The 25,643-nt window shown below is 44.8% G+C and overlaps 1 protein-coding gene across 3 annotated transcripts in view; it reads left to right on the top strand.

The window, feature by feature from the left end:
• The window catches only part of ZNF106 (zinc finger protein 106), a 331,145-nt gene that overhangs the window by 10,801 nt on the left and 294,701 nt on the right, over positions 1-25,643 (top strand). For 2 of the 3 annotated variants that reach the window (XM_069208785.1, XM_069208787.1), the window contains exon 2: positions 19,245-19,323. The exons of the other annotated variant lie outside the window; for it this stretch is intronic. The gene's annotated coding sequence lies outside the window, so the exon portion shown is untranslated. The remainder of the gene's footprint in view (positions 1-19,244; positions 19,324-25,643) is intronic. 3 annotated transcript variants of the gene reach the window in all.

Here is a 25,643-nt window from a genome sequence, read left to right as displayed (position 1 = left end):
ATGGACGACCCTGCACACCCCACAACATTGGTGGCGGTTTCTCGAGTGCCTTTCTATCAACATCCAGAAAATTTCCTGGCAGCCTTTACATCTAAATAGCGTACTTCCTGCTGCCTCGCTGAGCAACTCATTCATATCAAGAGAAAAGGTGGGAAGTTTGGAGGATTCAAGTTTTATTTCACTTCAGCTCCCCTTTCCAGGGCTTTTTCAATCTTGAGGCAATAATAATGCCACCAGACAAAAACTCTTTACCCATTACCAGGGACTGCCAGCCTGGCACACCACTGCTATTTGGAAGGCTCTCATTCAACAAAAGCACCACTTTCAACCAAAACAAGAACAAACTCCCTTCTTGTTTCACGTTGACTCACTCTGCCTGGTCCCATCTGGCTTCCATGCACACAAAAAATACATTACATTTCACAGCACAAACCCTTCAAAATAAGGAATATAAGAAATGCAACTCTTTTATTTCCCTCCTTTGGCATCTATGGCAGATGGATGCGAAAAATTGACTAAATCGCCTGAGGCTTCCCATTCAATTACTAATGAATTAAACGACATTTTCCTTCCTTCTTCCTACGGCTCCAGTCATGGTAAGTATATGGTCAGTTATCAGATAGTAAACTGCTCGTACCCCACAGAATCAGCTTTTCTGACAGGATCCATCTATGTTTCCTTGCTTTCCAGAGTGTAGACCAGGAGAAGATTTTGTGCTCACACCTGGGTAGGGCAGCTTTGTGCTCCAGCTGGATGGGAGGACATTAGACTACCCTGCTGCGCCCTCACAGGCAGGGAAACCACGGTGCCCTGGGGTTTGGGGTCCCTGGGACACCGTTCATGATATGATCCTGGAGGTGGGGTCCGCGGGCTTCAAGAAGGATAGAGGAGGGGAGTTGTGCAGCACCCCAGCTCAGTTTGATACACGACCCCAAAGATGGGGTCCCTGAGCCTCACGGAGTGTCAGGGAGGTGGGTGCGCATGACCCCTTCCCTGTACAAAGTGCCTGGTCCAGGCCCATCCCAGGAGCTCACACAGTTTTTTATTTTTTTTTTATTTTACAGTGGGTTCGCAGATCTACCACAAGTTTGCGGTAGATTTAAAAAAAAAAAACGTTTTGGCCCCAGGAAGGGTCCCTCCAGTATATCCCTACAATGCCCCTTATGTTTTTAAACTTTTGTTTCAGAACTGGGGACTCCATCCCCAAGCCCTAAAATGGCTGCCTCCACATCTTTGTTGTTTTGATGGCAGCCAGACAGATCAGATCCTGTCTTCAAATCTGTCAGATCTGCGGATCCTATGCAGCGTGAAATATACATTTTTTTAGTCTAAATTTCTCAAAAACTACTGAACGGATTTGCATCAGATCACAAAATGCAAGCTTTCTGGACCAAGATTTAGCTTTCTGATAAATTTGGTGCAATTGATGTTGATATTTTGTGGTATTGAAGTTCAGTTTTCCTGCGGAAAAATGAATTGGAGAAAATGTGTTTTATGACCCCCACACACCTTTTCCTTGGCCTCCGCTTGACGGATCACCCCGAAATTTTGCAGGAAGGAGTGAGCTGAGGTGGAGGATGTTTTTTTTTTTAAAGTTTCGCCAAACATCATCAATGTTATAAGCAAACCAAAACCCAAAAATTATACATCTATATATTTTCACATTGACAAAGGCTGCTTATCTGAAATGCGTTTGTGAGAAGTGGACATGTTTAAAATAACCAAAATTCATTCTCATTGAATGGATCCTTAAACAGCCTTGTAGGACTACAAAATTGTTATATCCCAATTATTTCAGGGTGCGACATCTTGTCACATTCCAAAAGTTATTCAAAACATTAATCATCAACTATACATTCAAACGAGACCTATATAGCAAACCCTTGGTTATTTGGTACTTTGAGATGCAGGACTAATTTGAATGCGTAGTGGATGGATAATGTTTTGAATAACGTTTTGAAATGTGACAAGATGGCTCACTCTGAAATAATAGGGATCTAATTATTTTGTGTACATTGCTGTTTAAGGATTCCATCCAATGAGAATGAACTTGAGTTCTTTTACATATGTCTGCTTCACTTTCCAATTGACATCGTAAATTCAGAACCTAACTAACGTCTCTGTAACCTTTTTTTTTTTCAGCGAATTTCTAAGGTATTTAAATGCTAATCCCTAACTATAAAGCCCCTGTAACCTTTGTTTTTTTTCAGTGAGTGTCTAGGTTTTTAAAAAAAATGTTTAATAAGATGCCCATAGCATTGCACTGTTGGGGGGTGGGGAGGTTGGACACAGGGTTTGGCCTGACATTGTGCTGTGCCCACCCAAGCTTGCTGCTCCTGCCCCCTCCTTGCCATCCATTGTCTAAGTCCATGTCCCTGCTACCTCATTACAGCCCTGTGTGACCATTGTTCTGCTATTTCCCTTCCCGCCTGCCGTGAACAGTAGGCTTCCTGCCCCGTCCACCACCTCCCTAACGTCTGTTGCCCAAGTCCATGCACTATCCCCCTCCCTCCTGCCCTGGATGGTCAAATGTGCTGCCACTGCCCCCTCCTTCCTGCCTTTCATGATCCGTTATGCTGTAACTGTCCCTCCTGTCTGTCTGGTATGGTCAGCTTCCTGCCTCGCCTCTTTCTCCTCTGCTCTCTGTTGTCCATGTGCAAGGCCCTGTCCCCTCCCTATCGCTTCCCTTGGTTGTTGTGCTGCACTCCCATCCTGCTTGCCCTGTGTGGTGTATTGATATGCTGCAACCTCTGACAGCCTGTCCTGTAAGGTCAGTTTGGTGCCCCTGCCCATCTCCCTCCAGCCCTCCGTGATCCAATGTACTATACTTGATGCCAACATTTTGAACTTGGTAAGAGGGAGATTTTGAGAAATAAAAACGAGAAAATTGTTTTTCCGCATTGACTTACATGGAGAAAGAGGAGATTGTGAGCAGGAGACAGCTAAAATAAATCCCTTTTGGGCTTAAAAACATAAGGAGTCTCATGCCTCAATCTGGTCTGTTGGCATGTATGGTTGTACCACCACTGCCTCTTCCTTCTGCCCTCAATGTTCTGTTATTTTGCCACAGCCTCTCTTGCCTGTCCTGCATGGTTGGTTTGTTGGACCTGCCCCCCCCCGCCCCCCTCACCTCCCCTGCCCTCCATGTGTATATTGTGGGTCAGATTCATTGATGATCTGTTAGTGTTATGGAAAGGCACAAAAATACAGACTGAAAGGGTTATGGAGACTCTGAAAATCAGTTACATAAGTTTGGAATTTACCAGTAAGATCAGCAGACAGAAATCGAGTTCATGGATGTACAGGTGCGAGCTGAAAGGGACAAATTGGTGACCAGATTATATAGGAGGCCTTTGCCAGTCAATACTATGCTACATACCTAAAGTTTCCATCCAATTTCCCTTAAAAGGAATATTCAGTTTGGTGAATTCTACAGGGCAAGGTATCTATGTAGTACAGAAGGAGATACACAAAGGTCAAAGCACAGATGCCATTTCGATTCAAAGAAAGGGGATATTCTGACAGTATTTTGAAAGTAACACCCAAATGAGCTAGGATGGTGCCGAGAGATGAAGCCTTTTTTGCCCACAAAACTAAGAAACCTAAGGATAAGGGTAGAAGGTTTATTACCACCTATAACATGGACCACAAAAAACTTAGACTAGCTCTAAAAAAAAAACACTGGGATCATAACAAACCGAACCCTGTTATTGTGCAAAATATGCCACGCCGTCCCCAAACTTGTTTCCGATGAGCTAGATCCTTATGAGATCACCTAGTCAAAGGGCCTCCCTCCTGTTATTTGGGGGTTGCTGACTCTGCAGTCAGGCAATGCCCCAATCGGTGCAGCAGCAGTTCTAGTCGCACCTTGTGCAGTGAGTCCACTGAACAGGGCTCACCACTTCACCTTGCTCCCACCAATGCTCTCCATTTCCTCAGAGGGCAGTATAGCCTTGGGTAGACGCAGATGCTCCAGGCTCTAGGGCCTCAGCTTCTCTGGGTGATGTCCCCTCACCTTGCAGGGAGACTAAAAGGCCTTGGTCCCCCAGTCCTAGTCACAGGTAGAAGTCTTGTAGAGCTTCCCCTCCTCACACAGCTAATTTGGCTGCATGGCAGAAAACCATTTTTTGGGGGTCTCAAATGCCCCCTTTTTTAAATATTGCTAATATTTTGTCATAGTATCATTGATGCATCTATAGTGTTAGAAGCATTAGGAATACGCATACGGCAGTTCAAGTACACCATACATTGTGTCACAAAGAAACAAAACATCAGGATCACTGCAATTCCCATGAGTGCATTCCCCCCCCCATGCAGTATTAGAAATCAGTTGATATCAATAAAGCAGCTCAACACCACCATAAAAGTAAATAAACAGTAACCGCTGTCCATCCCTCACCCACCCTCATTTAATTGATTTGGAACGAGTAACATGTTGGCCCCCAACATAATTAATACGTAACCTTAATGTCTCAGAACTCTATCTCGGCAATCCCCTTAGGAATCACATCCACAGCAATAGCCACTTTTCTTTATACATCCCACTGAACTAGTCCAGCAACCAGTGAGGTAGGTGGACACTTAGGTGTTGACTTGCAGAATCGTCATATAGGCTTAGCCCACATCGATTATCAGGCAACCTGTTCAGCTTCTCTAAATAGACCTCCCATTGTTCTTTGGGGTGACAACTCCAGTCCCTGGCCCTGGTGTATGCTTGCTCCGCCAACTCAGTCAACTCCCATCTGACCACTTCTTTCCACCATATGTGAATGGGTGGAGCCGTAGTCACCTTCCATAACATGGCTATAAATTGTTTAGCTAGTACCAGAGCCAAGGTCTCAAGCCCTGCTGTTTGCCTCGTCCGCTTGGTTACCACCCCTGTGTTGAGTTAGCAGTGCAGTGGGTCCAGCGGTAGAATGGAGCTAGTAACTTCCATTATACGTTGTAAAGACTCCTTCCAGAACTCAGTCATTCTGGGCAGGCCCACACCATGTGAAGAAAATCTTCTGATTCAACCTGGCTGCTGATTCAACCTAGCATCGGGGGCAAACAGGTCTGGCGCCTTCCTACATTTTCCTAATCCTATCTGATGAGAGATGTAGGATGTACATAATCAAATTGTGAAAGCAGAAATTAGCCCTCCTGGAGACCATCTTAATGGATCCTACATTTTGCACCCATGCGGCCTCTGGAATATCCATCAATAGCTGATCTTGCCACCAACTCTTCAGAGCCTGAATGCCAGGGGTAACAGACTTATACAGCAGTGCCCCATACAAACCCGAGATCACCTGCCTAGTTCAACTTTTGTCTAGCACCATGTCCAGCTGGCCCGCCCCTCTAGGCAGGTCGAGTTCCGAAGCCCCCCCTCCCTTTGGATCTGCATATATTTCCAATGTAAAAAACAACAAAACACACACACAGGTGGTTTCCTGACAAGTCCTGGGGGCATGCCAAAAAGTAAGGAGAAGGCACATAGCCCCCCCCCCCCTCTCCTGGGGACCACCACCTCCCTGGGGCTTTAACAAGATGAAATGTGGGGGGGTGTCCTGCTCCCCTGTAGCCCCAGGGCCCGCCACCTCCCTGGGGGTAATGTTTAATTAGAAGCAGGGAGGCCACATGGCCCCCCTGCAGCCCTGGGGACTGCCCCCTCCCCGGGGCTTCAACAAAATGGAATGCGGGGCGCCTATCTCCCCTGCAACCACGGGGACCACCACCTTCCTGGGGCCAAAGATATTCTGTGTTCAGGGGAGCTACGCCTCCACCTCGAGCCCCCGCAGCCCTAGGGACCACCACCTCCCCAATGCTACAATAAAAGAATGAGGGGTGTCCGTTGCGGACCCCTGAGCCCCGGGAACCATCACCTCCCTGGGGCTGCGTGGTGCCAATGACAGCCCTGGGGACTGCCACCCCCCAGGGCCAGCTCATGCTGTGTCCCAGAGTGCCTACCCTCAGGACATAGCTGTTTGCTGTGAATTTGCGGGAGATTTGACAGCTCCCACCAAGTCCGAGTAAACACTTCACTTTCTGCAAGTGCGAGCTGTCCAACAGTTCTCACTTGTAGAAAGTGAAGTTTTCATCTGTTTCCCTGCATGCAAAGATAAAAACATTGCTCATGCAAGCAGGGAGCTGCTATTTAAAGCTGCTCCCTGCTTGTGCGAGTAGTGCCAGCTCCCGCAGGATGTGGGGAGCTAGCTAGGACCACGGGGGCTTCAGGCTCCTCCTGCGGTTCTCTCTCTCCTCTCTTCTCTCATCTCACATCCCATCCTATCATGGGATGGAAGAAAGAGAGATTGTCATTGCAATGGTCTCTCTATGCAATGACTTCACAGACTAGTAAGATGTTTGGTACAAATGTTATTGTTATGTTTGGAGTGGAACAGTCACTTCTGGCCTAATGGTCAAGGTCTTGTGCTGTCACTCTGTAGGCTGAAGATTCAAATCCTAGTATTGCTTGGCAGTGTGTTTGTTTATTTACTAGTGTTTTGACCGTTAAACCTTCCTATTGATTGAACATTCATGTTTCTTCCCAATCACATGCGTGGGTTGACTGCCATAGGTCTGCTTAGAAGCATCACATTAAGGAGTCACCTATGGCCTAAAGGTTAAAGTCACAGACCCTCAAACTGAAAGTTGAGGGTTATAGTCCAGGGGTGTCCGTGGTCACTTTCCTTCTTTAATTTCTTGTAAACTTCAGAAGTTTAAGGTTCATACTGAAAGATGATCTCACTCTTTATAATTGACAAATATTTGTTTTTCAATTTGTCCAGAAATGTCTCATTCTAAGTATATCATTCATCAAAGCCAAAAATCTCTCCCTCTCTCTCAATTTCTTTCAATCTTTCTCCCACTCACCCCCACTCAGACACTCACATTCCCTCTTACATACCCTCAGACCCTCATGCACCCACTCACAGACCCACTCAGACACTTACAGACCCTGTCAAACTCTCAAAGACCCATTCACATACCCACTGAAACCCTCATGCACCAACTCACAGACCCACTAAGACTCTGATGCACCCACTCTCACTCCCAGACAGACACTCTCATAACCACTCTTACACCCCAGATACACCCTCTCACACCTATTCTCACACCCAGAGAGACAGGCTGCATCCAACTCCCGCCACGCATGCCAAAGACCGTGCATAGTGTGGGGTTGGGGAAGTTGGCCACAAGGTCTGACCCTGTGCCCAACCCCTGCTGTGCACGGCCAAAGACTGAGCGCAGTGCTGGGTTGGGAGGTTATAGGGGCTAGGCCGCAGGCTTGTGGCCGACCCCAGCCTTGCATGGCCTTTGGCCATGCGCGGCAGTGGTTGGATTAACGTATAGTAATAAAAATTACATTACGTTAAAAAAAAAAAAATAGTTCACTGAAAAAAGAAACAATGGTTGCAGGGACGTTATAGTTAGGAAATATAATTAAAACAAGCATTGGTAAATGCATTAGGTTTTGCCTATGTGCTTAACAATGAGCTTTTTTTTGTTGCAAATTGTAGCTTGCTGTGTAGTTGTACAGTATGAGTTACAGAAAGTCTGTTACAGTGTTATGACTTGTTTATGTACAAAAAGGCAATATATTGTGCTGCTACTAGTGGTATATTTGGGGGTAAGTAATAGCAACATTTTTATAAATGAAAGAGGGAAATAATAGAATTAATTGATGTACTAGCAATAATATGTTTTTAGAGGAGTTCTGACAACTTTTGGGCCTGGTGCCACTGCAGCTACGGCATAATTCAAATCGTAACCCTAGTGCCTGCAAGATAACTGCACCGGTGACTGCCTGTTTAAATTTGTTTTTTAGCAATAATCTGGGTTTAGTGGGGTCCCTAGAGCTTTTCGCCCCAGTGCCACTGCCCCTGCTGCACCATTCAAATCACAACCTTGTTGTCTGCAAGGTAACTGTACTTGTGACTGCCTGTTTAGTAGTAAAATATAGCAATATTAGGTGTTTAGTGGGGTGCCTAGAGCTTTTGGTCCTGGTGCCATTGCATCTGCTGCACCATTGAAATTATGATTCTATTGCCTGCTAGATAACTGCAATTCTGTCTTGTGCGGTAGCAACATTTTGCAGTAATCAATGTTTAGTTGGGTGCTTGGAGGTCTTAGCCCCAGTGCCACTGCACCTCCTGCACCATTCAAACTATGTCCCTTTTAACTGCAAGGTAACTGCAATTGTGACTGCCTGTTTAGTTGTAAAATACAGCAATATTAGGTGTTTAGAGGAATTCTGATAGTGTTTTGGTGCTGTGTCACCGCACCTGCTGCACCATACAAATCATGGCCCTAGTGCCTGAAAGATAACTGCTGTTGTGACTGCCCGTTTAGTTGTAAATCCTACCAATAATCAGTGTTTAGTGGGGTGCCTGGTGTTTAGAGGAGTTCTGACAACTTCTGGGCTTGGTGCCACTGCACCCGCTGCACCATTCAAATAATGACCCTGTTGCCTGCAGGGTAACTGCACTTGTGACTGCCTGATTAGTTGTAAAATATAGCAATAATCGTTTTTAGTGGGGTGCCTGAAGCTTTGAGTTCCAGTGCCACTGCACTTTCTGCACTATTGAAATCATGGCCCTAGTGCCTGCTAGATAACTGCACTTATGACTGCCTGTTTAGTAGTAAAATATAACAATATTTAGCATTTAGTGGCGTTATGACAACTTTGGCCCTGGTGCCACTGCACCTCCTGCAGTCTATTGCATTTAAGCCCGGGGGGTGGTGGTGGTCCCTGATGTTGTGGGTGGGCCACCTGCATAGAGTAACACAAATGCCACAGGGTCGTGGTGGTCCACGGGGCTGCGGGGGGCTGCATGGCCCCCTGCACCCAAATTCTTGAATGCCCCAGGGAGGTGGTGGTCCATGGGGCTGCGCGGGGTGGGGGGCAGCGGATGAGAGCGCATGCCCATCCCGCAAAGAATAACACAAATGCCCCTGGGGAAGTGGCGGTCTCTTCGGCTGTTGGGGGTCGGTTGTTCCTCCACTGAATTCAGATCTGTATTCCAGGGAGGTGGTGGTCCCTGGGGCTGCAGAGGGGCTGGCTGGTCCACCCGCGTTTAATGTATGTAGAGCCCCGGGGAGGTGGCGGTCCCTGGAACTGCGGGGGGACCGAAGGCCACCCTCCTTCCCCCCCACACACACACACACACACACACACACATTGAAATATTAAATGCCTCTGTGACCTGGCCGACCTGGGGGCTTGATAGAAAACCAGCAGGGGAGCACATGCTTGGGTTTTTTATTTATTTTTTATTTACATTTATTATTTTTTTATTTTAATTTTTGCCAGGATTTGCGACCCTTATCGCAAATTCGCAGTAATTTTTTTTTTTTTAAAGTGCTTTTTAGCCCTGGGGGATACCTCTAGGACTTCACCACCAGAGCTAAGGGGTCAGGGTGTCCGTACTCTGGCCCCTTTTTTTTTATTTTTTTACCTTTTTTCTGGCTGAGGCAGAGTCCCAAGATGGCTACTAACACTTCCTTGTTGAAGTGTTGGCAGCCAATCAGATCTCAGCACGAGATCAGAAGAGGTCACGAATCCTCGTGTCCCTAATAGATATACAAATTTGGACTTTTGTTATTTTCTCTGAATCTACTGAATTGATTCACACCAGATAACAAAAAGGCCTCTTTCTGGACCAAGAGTTACAATTCTGTCCATTGGTTTTGGCGCTATCGCTATTCAAAATCTCTATGGGAAAATAAATGGAAAAATGCGTTTTGGGACCCCCTGTTTTTCTGGGCCCCTGCTTGATGGATCACCCCGAGCTTTTCCAGAAGCAGCTGAAGTGACCAATGTTGTTTTTTTTGGGGGGGGGGAAATTTTGTGAAGATTCATCAAACGGCGCCAAAGTAATTAGCAAAATCTTAAAATGCTTTTTCTATAGAAACTAGGTCCTAACTAGAACTACCTAGTGATGACCGCCACTGGACAGGGGGGAGAGGAGGGTGTGCGTGCGTGCCTGCCTGTCTGCCTGCCTGCTGGACCAACACTCCAGATATATATAACTTCCTAAATGTTTTATTCCTTCGAACCTAACACGAGTACCTCTTGAAACAATCATTTCTCAAAAATGACTGAACATAGTAATGCCTAAGGTTACAAAGCAGAGTTCTTCCGTTTCCTTCAGTCCCACAAATTCTTCTCACTTTAGTCTGCAACCATGTAACTATGCTTGTTCTGAGCTCAAACCTTCCCACTGGATGCTGTATTTATCAGGTCATTCAATGGCTGCTTTCTCATGGGTGTAATTAAGTGTTGTAGGAGTACCGCGTCAAATATAGTTTGACTACCTGTTCAGGAATCCGACTCAGCTTGCAATGTTCTGCTGCTGGCGCTCCCAGAAGGCTTCACATCATTTGAAATGCCGGGCAGTCATCACTGCTACCCCACAGCTGTCACTTTATACATTTCGGCTCTCACAGCTACCAGCCTTTAAAGCTGCTGATCTGAGGCTGGTTTTGTCCGGGCATGCACGCAACCAGGGGGTGTGATTACCTCATTCATTCACTCACCATCAATGTGAAATGACAAGTGGTACGGAAATGTATATGACTATTTATGATGCTATGTTATATTCCAGAAAGAAGTGCAGCTCTTACGACATTTTAAAAAGGCAGCAAAAATTTTAATAAAAGTGTTGTATCAGTGTAGTGTTGTTTAATAGTTACGTACCCACTTTCATGGAAGTTGAAAGGGACATTAACGGGCTATGTTTTAGAGAGATGCTGGAACAGAAAGCTTTAAAACATGTTTTCCTTGCATTCTGATTACGGGCTTCTCTTTAAAGTTTGTTGCTCTTTGTGCAGGAGTGTATTTTATATTTCTTTCCCACTATTTCTGGTTATGTTTATAGTAAGTAACTTCCAAATTCTCAAAGCTCTTTGAGTGGAGCATTACTCTATTCATTTGAACAAAAATAAGTTTCTCCAATAAATTCTCTGTGTGTAGTAAATTATGGCGCATAAGGTCATCCCCTGTTTGTGTGGGCACATTTTAGTGATATACAGTTATTGTACTACAGTAAGTAAGTTTCTAGAAAAGTGGTGATAAGGGCAAGGAGAAAGTGACCGTCTCATGTTAGGGTGGTTAGAGAGATGTGTGTTTTCTACAAACCCACCACCCCAGACGCTGCTGATTCTGTTAATCAGCATGAAAATGAACGAGTGCTTCTGATGTTAGTCACCCAGCTCTAGCCCACTGTCAAAAAATGTGTTATTCAGACATCCTGCGCTGCTATCCCTCTCAGACATAACCATAACTGAGGAGAGGTTCCATCCACCTTGTCGTAGAATCGCTTAGCTTGACTGTCTGGCTCCACTGGAGCTTGGCTTACACATCTAAATCTCTCCCCAGACAACCTGAATGCTCTGCTGGCTACCTAGGACCTGCAGCAGTTTCCGGATAAAGTCTCCAAGAGGTCCTAGATAAAGGGGACATGCTTGAGATTTCATTATTTTGTCCCTCGACAAGGGTATAAATCTCCTCTTTGTTGAATGTTGGTTCATTTTCTGGTGTCAAGCACAAATCAGGCATACAGGTACTTAACAATCTTTTTCACTCGAATTAAGCACTCACAGAGCACCTCATTGGCTTTCTACTTTAGTTTTATCTGGGTAATGCACCAGATTGTCAGTCAGTCAGTGAATCTTTATTTGGCTAAAAGTAGCCATTAAAGAACAAAGTTTAACAATTGCACAAGTGCATTACATCAACTTTACTATTTCCTTCATAAAATAAAAGAAAAATATGTTAAAATGCTGCAGGTTCAACAATTTGTCCAAATCAATCTAAAATACAATACAAGAGAAAATGTATTGTAATAAAAGACCTTATTCTTAGTTATAGTAAGTTAATCATTATAGGGACAAAAAACTTGATTCAGTCTGCTTCCTTAATATAATTGCATTTCTAATACAATTTAAAACTGCATAACAAACATCAGGCGTTTCTAACAAAAAGGACATTGCTAACTTATAATTTATAAAAATATGCGCCTGGTGAAGAATGGGTCACAAATACATGCGACGTGGAACTGAGTATAATGTGCAAAAAGCAAAAAGTGACATGCTTTGACTAGAAATATTATCACATGGACAACATGGTTATATCCTAAAACAGTGCCTTACAGAGGAAAAGCTACCTTAAAGTGCACTGTGCTCAGTCTTAGACGAGTTAAATAAAAACGGTTTGTAGGATTCATTATAAGCAACAGGTAAGGTTCCATCCCTGGGGATCTATAGATAGAGGAGTACCTGATAATACTAGGCATGGTGGCTGCACAGGCCTTCCTTTGCTCCATACGATATTCCTGATAACGCTGCTTGATTTTTGCATTACACATCACATTTATGTCCTCTGGATTATAAAAAATTTCTGGAGCTCACAGTTGATAAAACATTTTCCTAACATATGTGAGCCAAGGTATACGATGTAAATTATCAAGTGACAGTCCCCAATAAATTCCTTCACAAGTACTGCTTCCTTTTTGATCCAGCGATTAATCTATAAAATCAGAGGGGCAAGGGCAATAGTGTCTTCTAAGTGTAGTATAAGCCTACTTCTTCAAGTATCAACTCTTGGAGCAGTGGATGGATTCAGGTGACGCCCCGTCACCTCTGGGAAGCTGGTTGTCAGGCAGACACTAGCTCTGATTGCGCAGCAATCCTTTTGAGTACTCTGCAAAGCATTCTCTTCATTGATTATAGAGAAATTATAACTGCAACAATAAGTGGGTCCCAAATCAAAGCAGACACAAAATGTGGATCCACTTTCTGCCCTTTCACATTTGATTTGGTGTGGTCCTTTTTTCAAGTGTCCTCTCCTGGCTGCTGTCTAAACAGAGCTTTTGAGTAGAGTGATGCTCCTCACAGCAGGCTATTCTCCAGCCAGGAATACCCACAACAGAGGCGCAGAGAGGTGTGAGTGTTCCTTACCTGGCTATTATCAGCCAAACTGACAGACAAAAGTTCTCTTTAAACTGGACAACAGAGTCTGTAGTCCCACCCTTTAGCTCCACCATCTACCAAATTACAATGCGCCAAGAATACTAACCAGCAGCTCTTTGTTCAGCAAAACGTTAAATGAATTTCTAACCAAGTTTCGTCTCCTCTCCCTTTGCTTCAGTGCCTTCTGCTTCAGGAATGTCATCAATACACTTTTACTTTTTGGGAAAACCGTCTCACCGCTGTCGTATGATGAAGGGACATCCAAAATGCCCATATGACTTCATTAGTGTTGCTCACTTTCACACTCCATGCTTTTACTACAGACGCCACATCTACGGAACATACATTTTGGATGTTAACACCATGACATGAGTAAGCTAATAGAAGCAGAATTTTACACAACAGCAAAGGCGTTCTCTCCAGTAACACAAATAAAATGGTCTGGTTACAGTGGCCTTCACAAGTAAGGTTTCTCAAAATACGGTATGCTGCCAACACCGCTCTTTATGGCAAACCAATGACAACAACAGTGGTAGCACTTGATGTGCCCTTCTGCAACACAGGATTGGTCCAGGATCTCATGTCAAAGAACAGGCCTAGGCCTCTGTGCGCACACAAGACAAGTGTGAGCATAGGGCCAAAGTAGAAAACAGGATACCAAATACACATAGTGGGTCACTCAGGGCAGGGGAATACAACAGTACACCATATGGGGGGCATTTCATTTCTAGCACCTCCCTTTTTAACATTCACCCCTGCAACCTTCAATGTAACCAGGAACCAATTTCATAAGAGCTGCACTTCCTCTCATGTTGTTATACAAAAACTGTTCCTGTGTATGAGTTCCACGTAATGCACTAAGCTCTCCCCAGTGTTCCCAAATAATTGAATGACGCCCTTAACCGTTCTGTCTGACCAATAACATTTGACCGAGGATTGAACAGAGAGGTTATCAAATGCTTACACCACAGTTTCTCAAACACATTCCTTCATTTTAAAGAAAGTATGTTGAAACCTGTAATCTGCGACTAACACCTTTGGATACCCTTTACCCCTATGCATTTGTTCAATACACAAATTAGGGCAATATTGCTGACAAATAATGTAACCTCTACTCCTATCATACCGCTTTCACCCCTCAACCTCTACACACCTTAACGACTCCCTTAATTCATTGGCTTACTAAAGTGTAACCAATCGCAGCTCACTGTCGAACATCATTATCTAGTCCTTTCCTCCTCCTTAAGTACATCTTTTTGTTAAGGTTTGACCCAGATGCTCATGATGCACTGAAAACATCAATTTTGTACACACTGCTGTGAATGGCACATATCTCTCACCTCACAAGACAATGTCCCCATCCATACTCCAGGAAAACCTCAATCATGAATTATATCAAAGATTGTGACATTGTGTATGACCTGTCTTAACATAATATATGCAATACACAGAGTGTCTGACATTTAGGATTTCTGTGAATTCAGTAAACCAAATGTGCAGGTTCAGTAAATATAGCATGCAGTGCTCTTCTCATCCTCTCAAAAAGTTAACATAATTGTATTCCTTTCAGATAGTAGCTTAAGTCTGATTTTCTATATTTGTCTGCTATAGTGCCTCTTATAAAGCCTTCTGTGTGAGAATCCACAGTGCTAGCCAATCCTTGCTCATGGCCAGTTGTATTTATAGTGCTAGTTTCCCAACAGCTCGCTCTTGACTGGCAGATAGCATGGCTTCCCAGCGCTTCCCTTGATCGTGTACAGTTACTTCTGGTATATTTGTATTAGCCTGGCTCACAGTAACTTTAGATTTTGATGGTTACTCCTTTTTATATGTCACATTTAGGGCTATATGTATGTTGAAAAGGACAGGCCTATTTAGAGAATAACTCTGTGAAGCTTTTGATTTTTGTACTAGGTGTTCAGGATAATGCTTTTTAAGTTGTTTAGTAAAACAGTCATGTTATGTTATGATATGATTGCTTGTATAGCGCTTAAACTGCCTAAAGGCCTCGTAGCGCTTATATTGCAGGCAAAATCGCAGAAACACACAACACCACTTAAGTTCAGGCTCTGAATAACCATGTTTTCAGAGTTTTTCGGAATGTAATTTCCTGAGAGCTTGCCCGAATATTAATAGGCAGACTGTTCCAGAGTTTCGCTCCTTGATGGGACAAGGATCTTTCTCCCCATCTCGCTTTCCTCACTAAAGGAACATTTGCTAGGTTGGCAGAGGAGGATCTAAGTTGTCTACTTGGTGCATAAAAAGTGGCTAAAGGTCTAAGCCTCTCAGGACCAAGGTTATGTAATGCTCTATACATATAACATAGGGTCTTGAATTGAATTCTCTTGGCAACAGGGAGCCAGTGTAATGAGGAAATTCCATTACGTATAGACTGGTGTTTTGGGATTTTTAAGAGCATTCGTGCTGCTGCATTTTATACCCTCTGAAGTCTATCTGTAACATATTTCGGTGACCCTACAAATAAGGCATTACCATAGTCAATCCGGGACCCTATCAGGGCCTGAATGATCAGTCTTTTTGCGGCAAAAGGCAAAATTGCCAGTACCTTCCTAAGAGTCCTGAGAAGAGCAAAGAAGGTTCCAGCTATTCTGTTGGCATGTTGGGACATTGATAAAAGGGGATCCAGCCAAACCCCCAAACTTCTTACAAGATCTTTAGGCGGCGGGAGAGTGCCCACCCCTTCTATTATTGTTGAGGCTGGTGATACATTTTTTGAGGGCCCAAAAAACATCACCTCCGTTTTTCCGTCATTCAGCTTCAATTTACTCTCCGTCAACCAGGCAGCAGCTGCTTGTAAGCAAGGTCCAAGTGCTGTCCCAAGATCCGGTTGCTTGGTAGAGAAGGGGACAATAAGTTGTGTATCGTCTGCGTAGGATACAAGTTTTAGACCAAACGCTTGAACAATCTCTGCAAGTGGCAGCATGTAGATATTAAATAGCAGCGGACTCCGGGAGGAACCCTGAGGTACCCCGCAGCCACTCGTAATGCGTTTGGATAAACAGGATCTCTCTAGTACCTGATAGGATCTTCCATTAATAAAAGAGGAGATCCAATCAAGAGCAGTCCCGGAGATTCCAATCTCTTGTATCCTCTTTTTTTTAGAATATCCAAATCTACTGTATCAAACGCCGCACTGAGATCTAGGAGAATAATGGCTGTTTCAATCCCGTTGTCAAGTTGCATTTTTGCTTCTTCCATGATCGCGACTAAAGCAGTCTCTGTGCCATGCCATGGCCTGAAACCCATCTGAGTAGGGTGAAAAATCTTATTTTCTTCCAGAAGAAGGGAGAGTTGGGCCTGCACATGCTTTTCGGCTATTTTAGCCAAAATGGGTAGCAATGAAATGGGGCGATAATTCTTCATCACCTCTGGGTCCAGATTCTATTTTTTTTTGTTTTTTTTGTGTTTTTTAAGAGAGACTTAACAATTGCCTGCTTCCATAGGTCTGGCACTATTCCAGAGAAAAGTGAGACATTGATGAGATTAGCAATTACTGGACTTAACACTGGCGCTCCCATAAGAAAGATCTTAGGCATAGCTGGATCCAACAGGGAGCCTGATTTGATGGAACCCAAAAGTCGAGTTACATTATCCGTATTTATCGGAGTAAAATTCGAGAGGATTACTGCTTCCTTGGCCTTGTAACTAATGCCTTTGTGTTCTCCTTTTTGAGTAGTAGCGAAGGATGAATAAATATCCTGTACTTTTTGTCATGTGGAGGTGTGACAGGTTAGAGCTTCTTGAATGCAAGATGAAGCCCTAATATACTGAGGAGTAATAAATATTGTTCAATTCCATGTGATGTGTTTAGTCATGATTTTCAAATTGTTAATCTGTATACAGTCAATAAATTACAACGAAATGTAATGTACTCCTAAATACTAAATATATGCAATGTTTCTTTTAGACATTTTAAAACATTCTTAAAAATGATTATAATGTCCATTAAAATTGTACTGATAGATCGTAGAAAAAAGTAAAGCATATAAATAACATTATTAAAACACATCTCTGAAATGGTAGGTAATACATTCTTCCCTTTTACAGTCCCTCAGTCAATCAGCATCAGTACAGACATTCATCAGACATCACAGCGGTGTTTTACATATTGTCCTCCAGCTGCAGAACCTAAAAGGTCTGACTTCAGCGAAAGTGCATGCCATTTGTATTTAGCTTACCTTGCCTTTATTGGTAAATTCTAATTTCAGGTGATGGAGCTCTTAACGATCCATGCTCTTTTGCCATCTGCTGTAATTTTATGAATCAGACACTTGCTACATTTCTGTTAGTACATCGTGTTTTTCATTTCTACTCTAGTGGTTGCCTTTTGTTTAAGAGTAATTTTTTTGGGTAGACAATGTATCTGCCAGTGGACTGCTACACGCTCGATTGCTGTGCAGGGGGCAAGCTAAAGGCGTGCCTAATGCACTCCTACTTTCATGGAATCTTGATGATAGCCCTCCCATGCTGCCCGTGCATGGATTCTGGATGATGGGCCTCCCATGCTGTCCTTGCATGGAGCCAGGTAATAGGCTTCCCATGCTGCTAGAATGGAGGTTAATCCTCATCTCCACTACAGTATGGGGAAGGCTTCTTACTTTGGAGGGAAGCCCAGTTTTTTGTGGGTTGTGACCTTTTAGCTACCTCGGGGATTGCAGTAATAATCGGGGCTGAGAAGTACATAAATTTAACAGCCCTTCTGCACCCCTCAAGCCTGGGTTGAATTTTAGATTGCTAAATGGTCAATCCTTTGAACAACACAAATGGGGAAATCTTCAACGTAATCATTGCAGTAACTTTAGACACTCTTCTGTTGAATCATGGGAAAGAGATACCTCTTACCCTGACTTGGAATTAATCATCCTTGCAGACTTAAAAATCCTGTGCTGCAAGAGGTCTGTGAAAAGGGGAAGTGGAGTAGCCAATATTTATAAATCTAGTCGAAGATTTGCTGCTATCTCCACAATTTAGGAGTTGTTTGCAGATGCTCAACCAACATTGGATCCAGTCTTTCATCAGCACCTATTCCAGTACAGGAACACATCTCTACTGCAGATACCTCTTTACCCAGTGACAAGAGACTGTAACACTGCAACAGATTCAAAAGAAATGATACTAAAAACAACGATTGCTACCCTGTGGGTATTGGCATCCAGACCCATGGTGTTCATAACTAAGTTCCCAGAAATGGCAACAGTACGTTAAAATAATGGCGTAGACATCGCTAATAGAAAAGCCTCAGTCCCATTACTCTTCTACTTTAATTTTCCAGGATTTCTCTGAGACATGAAATGTAAGTCATAATATTCGTGCTTGCTGGCCCCCCATTGAATTTGTTTGTGTTCTTTCTTGAGTGGGACCCAGGTATCATCGTGAAGCCCTTCAGCTCAGCAGGATTCCCAGTGTTGTGAAGGGCCGCGACCAACCACTAAGATATCCGATACGCTATTGGTTTCCAGTCATTCTCTAATACCAAGGTGGTATTAGATGGTCTTGATGGTTGTTTATCAATCCTCAGATTCCATCAATTGGAAGGGGAACTCTGTGCTGTACCTTGGGAGTGCTGTAACCTGACATCTCATTAGTGAGTTGGGTAAAGGTTGCATGTCCTTAACTGCCAACCTTCAGGTGTTGTAAACTGAAATATTAGCAACTGGTTGCATCTGATTTGCAGAAGGCAACTCTTTAAGCTTTACAATGTTTAGTTTCAGTTGCAATATTTGTAAGTATTGGAGATTGCTGTAGTACACTGCTGTAGTATACCGCTGAGAGTTACGGTACAAAATATTTTAGCAACTTGCGGATCTTGCTGTAGTTGCAAGATATAGCTGAACAGGGATGATTGTAGGCCATAAAAGAGCTTTTAGGTGAAGTAACACTCTTTAGATAATGTCATTTCACTGCTGCTCTTACATTAAGGTGGAAATGAAAGCACTAGCCCACTGTTTTGGTTGAATGGGGTTGACCATTGTCTCATATGAGTGAAGTGTATGAGAATAGTATTGGTGTGTTTTGTGTTTTGAGCTGATAAAAAGACACATTTATTGTAATCCGAATTAAATGGAAAACCACCCTCCATTCATTTACTTATAATAAATAATGTTACTGTGGTGGTGTCCTAAATTGGATTTCAGTTGAGTTACAGTTGTGTGTTGTATGTATGAATTATGTTATTAGACCTGTACCACTAAAGTGGTTAAGACATTTTAAAGGGGTGTTTGTTTTGCCCCAGAGCAACTGAACCTATTTTTATCGGATTTCAATTTCAGGGATCAACCTGAGTCCTTGAGGTATATGAGTGGACAGAATGGGTGGCCCAAGAATGCAGTGTGTCAAAGTCTGAAGAAGGTAAGTGAATGCCTGAACAGTCCATCTATTATTTTACTTCAGCAGAGTCTAACCTATAGTGGGCACTCCTGATTTAGATCAAATGAGTAATTTTTTAATTTCTGAAATTTTGTTGAAAACGTAAACTTGACTGTGAGACTTGCTGCTACATATGCACACAGTGCTTTGTGACTTTTAACACTCTAGGTCTGTTATTTCAGTTTTGGCATCATTAGTCTAATTGCTGAAGAGGTGGTGTTTGGGCATTTTTACTTTTGAAGCACCTTAGCATTTTAAGTTTTCTTTTTTTTAGGCTGTTGAGGTGGACTCACTGGTCTAAATTGCTATCTTTTCATTGGCCTCCACTTTGCTGGGTCTTTAGTGGCAGCCATTGTGTTCAGCCCTCTAGTGTTTTTCTCATCTGGCCTAAAATATGCTGGCCGGCTGGGGCCTGTAAATTACAAACTGTGGTGCATCCACACACCCTTTGCTAGTAAAGGTAAAGTTGACAGAGAATTGCTCTAATTTTTCACACAGTGCTTTATAACTGTTAACACTGGAGTTCTGTTATTTCAGTTTTTGGCTTACTTTTGAAAGTATCTTTGCACTTAGAATCTATTTATTATGTTAAAGGTTTCTTACCAGCCCAAATGTTGTCTTTTCATGGGCCTTCATCTTTGCTGAAACATTAACAGCAGACATTTTGTTCAGCGCACTACTGTTTCTTATCTGGCCCAGCATGTGCAGGCCAGCTTGTGGAGCATCAATAATAACTGCTTAAGTACCACCCTGTTTTCAGTACAATTGAGATGAGTTTTGTACTTTTTCTCCTCTTTACTCCCTGAAGTCTGATATGCTGCAGTTTCCAATCGAAATAGGCCTGTATATTGACTCCAACACCCACTCCATACCTCTTCCTCCCCCTTCCTGTTTAGCTACAGCGACAGGCAAGTCATGTCAGCAGTCCTGACACAAAAATATCCCCAGGGGCGCAAACCTCTTACGTACTACAGCGGGCTATTAGACTCAGTCATGTAGGGTCATTTCCCATGCGAGCAGGTGCTAGAAGCAGCGGCCTTTGCCATCAACAAAAGCACCTCCATTGTGATGGGGGCACCGCTGAGACTGTATGCAGAACATTGTGTTTGCAGTCATACAAAAGGGCAAGAGCACGCTGACTACACAACAGATTTTGGGCTACGAACTAATGTTCTCCAGGCCCTCACTAAAAACGTGCCACCTAGTAAATGCAGCCACCTTCCTAACCCACGAGGTTCAAGAAGGTGTGGAAGTCCATGACTGCTCAACCTACACCCTGAGGCGATCAGACAGGCAGAAGAGGATCCCATCCTAGATAGTGAGGCACTGTTTGTAGGAGGTTGGCTCTGTATGTGCTATTTCAAAGTAAGGAATAGCATGCACAGAGTCCAAGGGTTCCCCTTAGAGGTAAAATAGTGGTAAAAATAGATAATACTAATGCTCTATTTTGTGGTAGTGTGGTCGAGCAGTAGGCTTATCCAAGGAGTAGTGTTAAGCATTTGTTGTACATACACATAGACAATAAATGAGGTACACACACTCAGAGACAAATCCAGCCAATAGGTTTTTATATAGAAAAATATCTTTTCTTAGTTTATTTTAAGAACCACAGGTTCAAATTCTACATGTAATATCTCATTCGAAAGGTATTGCAGGTAAGTACTTTAGGAACTTCAAATCATCAAAATTGCATGTATACTTTTCAAGTTATTCACAAATAGCTGTTTTAAAAGTGGACACAGTGCAATTTTCACAGTTCCTAGGGGAGGTAAGTATTTGTTAGGTTAACCAGGTAAGTAAGACACTTACAGGGCTTAGTTCTTGGTCCAAGGTAGCCCACCGTTGGGGGTTCAGAGCAACCCCAAAGTCGCCACACCAGCAGCTCAGGGCCGGTCAGGTGCAGAGTTCAAAGTGGTGCCCAAAACACATAGGCTAGAATGGAGAGAAGGGGGTGCCCCGGTTCCGGTCTGCTTGCAGGTAAGTACCCGCGTCTTCGGAGGGCAGACCAGGGGGGTTTTGTAGGGCACCGGGGGGGACACAAGCCCACACAGAAATTTCACCCTCAGCAGCGCGGGGGCGGCCGGGTGCAGTGTAGAAACAAGCGTCGGGTTTGTAATGGAAGTCAATGGGAGATCTAGGGATCTCTTCAGCGCTGCAGGCAGGCAAGGGGGGGGTTCCTCGGGGAAACCTCCACTTGGGCAAGGGAGAGGGACTCCTGGGGGTCACTCCTCCAGTGAAAGTCCGGTCCTTCAGGTCCTGGGGGCTGCGGGTGCAGGGTCTCTCCCAGGTGTCGGGACTTAGGATTCAAAGAGTCGCGGTCAGGGGAAGCCTCGGGATTCCCTCTGAGGCGGCGCTGTGGGGGCTCAGGGGGGACAGGTTTTTGTACTCACAGTCTTAGAGTAGTCCTGGGGTCCCTCCTGAGGTGTTGGATCGCCACCAGCCGAGTCGGGGTCGCCGGGTGCAGTGTTGCAAGTCTCACGCTTCTTGCGGGGAGCTTGCAGGGTTCTTTAAAAGCTGCTGGAAACAAAGTTGCAGCTTTTCTTGGAGCAGGTCCGCTGTCCTCGGGAGTTTCTTGTCTTTTCGAAGCAGGGGCAGTCCTCAGAGGATGTCGAGGTCGCTGGTCCCTTTGGAAGGCGTCGCTGGAGCAGGATCTTTGGAAGGCAGGAGACAGGCCGGTGAGTTTCTGGACCCAAGGCAGTTGTCGTCTTCTGGTCTTCCTCTGCAGGGGTTTTTCAGCTAGGCAGTCCTTCTTCTTGTAGTTGCAGGAATCTAATTTTCTAGGGTTCAGGGTAGCCCTTAAATACTAAATTTAAGGGCGTGTTTAGGTCTGGGGGGTTAGTAGCCAATGGCTACTAGCCCTGAGGGTGGGTACACCCTCTTTGTGCCTCCTCCCAAGGGGAGGGGGTCACAATCCTAATCCTATTGGGGGAATCCTCCATCTGCAAGATGGAGGATTTCTAAAAGTTAGAGTCACTTCAGCTCAGGACACCTTAGGGGCTGTCCTGACTGGCCAGTGACTCCTCCTTGTTGCTTTCTTTGTTCCCTCCAGCCTTGCCGCCAAAAGTGGGGGCCGTGGCCGGAGGGGGCGGGCAACTCCACTAAGCTGGAGTGCCCTGCTGGGCTGTGACAAAGGGGTGAGCCTTTGAGGCTCACCGCCAGGTGTCACAGCTCCTGCCTGGGGGAGGTGTTAGCATCTCCACCCAGTGCAGGCTTTGTTACTGGCCTCAGAGTGACAAAGGCACTCTCCCCATGGGGCCAGCAACATGTCTCTGGTGTGGCAGGCTGCTGGAACTAGTCAGCCTACACAGACAGTCGGTTAAGTTTCAGGGGGCACCTCTAAGGTGCCCTCTGTGGTGTATTTTACAATAAAATGTACACTGGCATCAGTGTGCATTTATTGTGCTGAGAAGTTTGATACCAAACTTCCCAGTTTTCAGTGTAGCCATTATGGTGCTGTGGAGTTCGTGTTTGACAGACTCCCAGACCATATACTCTTATGGCTACCCTGCACTTACAATGTCTAAGGTTTTGTTTAGACACTGTAGGGGTACCATGCTCATGCACTGGTACCCTCACCTATGGTATAGTGCACCCTGCCTTAGGGCTGTAAGGCCTGCTAGAGGGGTGTCTTACCTATACTGCATAGGCAGTGAGAGGCTGGCATGGCACCCTGAGGGGAGTGCCATGTCGACTTACTCGTTTTGTCCTCACTAGCACACACAAGCTGGTAAGCAGTGTGTCTGTGCTGAGTGAGAGGTCTCCAGGGTGGCATAAGACATGCTGCAGCCCTTAGAGACCTTCCTTGGCATCAGGGCCCTTGGTACTAGAAGTACCAGTTACAAGGGACTTATCTGGATGCCAGGGTCTGCCAATTGTGGATACAAAAGTACAGGTTAGGGAAAGAACACTGGTGCTGGGGCCTGGTTAGCAGGCCTCAGCACACTTTCAATTGTAAACATAGCATCAGCAAAGGCAAAAAGTCAGGGGGCAACCATGCCAAGGAGGCATTTCCTTACACAACCCCCCCCCCCAAACGAAAGAGGATGAGACTAACCTTTCCCAAGAGAGTCTTCATTTTCTAAGTGGAAGAACCTGGAAAGGCCATCTGCATTGGCATGGGCAGTCCCAGGTCTGTGTTCCACTATAAAGTCCATTCCCTGTAGGGAGATGGACCACCTCAACAGTTTAGGATTTTCACCTTTCATTTGCATCAGCCATTTGAGAGGTCTGTGGTCAGTTTGAACTAGGAAGTGAGTCCCAAAGAGGTATGGTCTCAGCTTCTTCAGGGACCAAACCACAGCAAAGGCCTCCCTCTCAATGGCACTCCAACGCTGCTCCCTGGGGAGTAACCTCCTGCTAATGAAAGCAACAGGCTGGTCAAGGCCATCATCATTTGTTTGGGACAAAACTGCCCCTATCCCATGTTCAGAGGCATCAGTCTGCACAATGAACTGCTTAGAATAATCTGGAGCTTTTAGAACTGGTGCTGAGCACATTGCTTGTTTCAGGGTGTCAAAGGCCTGTTGGCATTCCACAGTCCAGTTCACTTTCTTGGGCATTTTCTTGGAGGTGAGTTCAGTGAGGGCTGTCACAATGGATCCATATCCCTTCACAAACCTCCTGTAATACCCAGTCAAGCCAAGGAATGCCCTGACTTGAGTCTGGGTTTTTGGAGCTACCCAGTCCAGAATAGTCTGGATCTTGGGTTGGAGTGGCTGAACTTGGCCTCCACCTACAAGGTGTCCCAAGTAAACCACAGTTCCCTGCCCTATCTGGCATTTGGATGCCTTGATAGAGAGGCCTGCAGATTGCAGAGCCTTCAAAACCTTCTTCAGGTGGACCAGGTGATCCTGCCAGTTGGAGCTAAAGACAGCAATATCATCAAGATAAGCTGTGCTAAAGGACTCCAAGCCAGCAAGGACTTGATTCACCAACCTTTGGAAGGTGGCAGGGGCATTCTTTAAACCAAAGGGCATAACAGTAAACTGATAATGCCCATCAGGTGTGGAGAATGCTGTTTTCTCTTTTGCTCCAGGTGCCATTTTTATTTGCCAGTACCCTGCTGTCAAGTCAAAGGTACTTAAGAATTTAGCAGCACCTAATTTGTCGATGAGCTCATCAGCTCTTGGAATTGGATGAGCATCTGTCTTGGTGACAGAATTGAGCCCTCTGTAGTCCACACAAAACCTCATCTCTTTCTTTCCATCTTTGGTGTGAGGTTTGGGGACTAAGACCACTGGGCTAGCCCAGGGGCTGTCAGAGCGCTCAATTACTCCCAATTCCAGCATCTTGTGGACTTCCACCTTGATGCTTTCCTTAACATGGTCAGATTGTCTAAAGATTTTGTTCTTGACAGGCATGCTGTCTCCTGTGTCCACATCATGGGTACACAGGTGTGTCTGACCAGGGGTTAAGGAGAAGAGTTCAGGAAACTGTTGTAGGACTCTCCTACAATCAGCTTGCTGTTGGCCAGAGAGGGTGTCTGAGTAGATCACTCCATCTACTGTGCCATCTTTTGGGTCTGATGACAGAAGATCAGGGAGAGGTTCACTCTCTGCCTCCTGATCCTCATCTGTTACCATCAACAGATTCACATCAGCCCTGTCATGGAAGAGCTTAAGGCGGTTCACATGGATCACCCTCTTGGGGCTCCTGCTTGTGCCCAGGTCCACCAAGTAGGTGACCTGACTCTTCCTTTCTAGTACTGGGTAAGGGCCACTCCATTTGTCCTGGAGTGCCCTGGGAGCCACAGGCTCCAGAACCCAGGCTTTCTGCCCTGGTTGGAACTCAACCAGTGCAGCCTTTTGGTCATACCAAAACTTCTGGAGTTGTTGGCTGGCCTCAAGGTTTTTGGTTGCCTTTTCCATGTACTCTGCCATTCTAGAGCGAAGGCCAAGTACATAGTCCACTATGTCTTGTTTTGGCTCATGGAGAGGTCTCTCCCAGCCTTCTTTAACAAGAGCAAGTGGTCCCCTTACAGGATGACCAAACAGAAGTTCAAAGGGTGAGAATCCTACTCCCTTCTGTGGCACCTCTCTGTAAGCGAAAAGCAGACATGGCAAGAGGACATCCCATCTCCTTTTGAGCTTTTCTGGGAGCCCCATGATCATGCCTTTTAATGTCTTGTTGAATCTCTCAACCAAGCCATTAGTTTGTGGATGGTATGGTGTAGTGAATTTATAAGTCACTCCACACTCATTCCACATGTGCTTTAGGTATGCTGACATGAAGTTGGCACCTCTGTCAGACACCACCTCCTTAGGGAAACCCACTCTGGTAAAGATACCAATGAGGGCCTTGGC

This window comes from Pleurodeles waltl, chromosome 9 (genome assembly GCF_031143425.1).
Source record: "Pleurodeles waltl isolate 20211129_DDA chromosome 9, aPleWal1.hap1.20221129, whole genome shotgun sequence".
Taxonomy (NCBI): Eukaryota; Metazoa; Chordata; class Amphibia; order Caudata; family Salamandridae; genus Pleurodeles; species Pleurodeles waltl.
The sequence above is the reverse complement of the archived record's forward strand: the minus strand, read 5'-3'. Positions and strand labels throughout refer to the sequence as shown.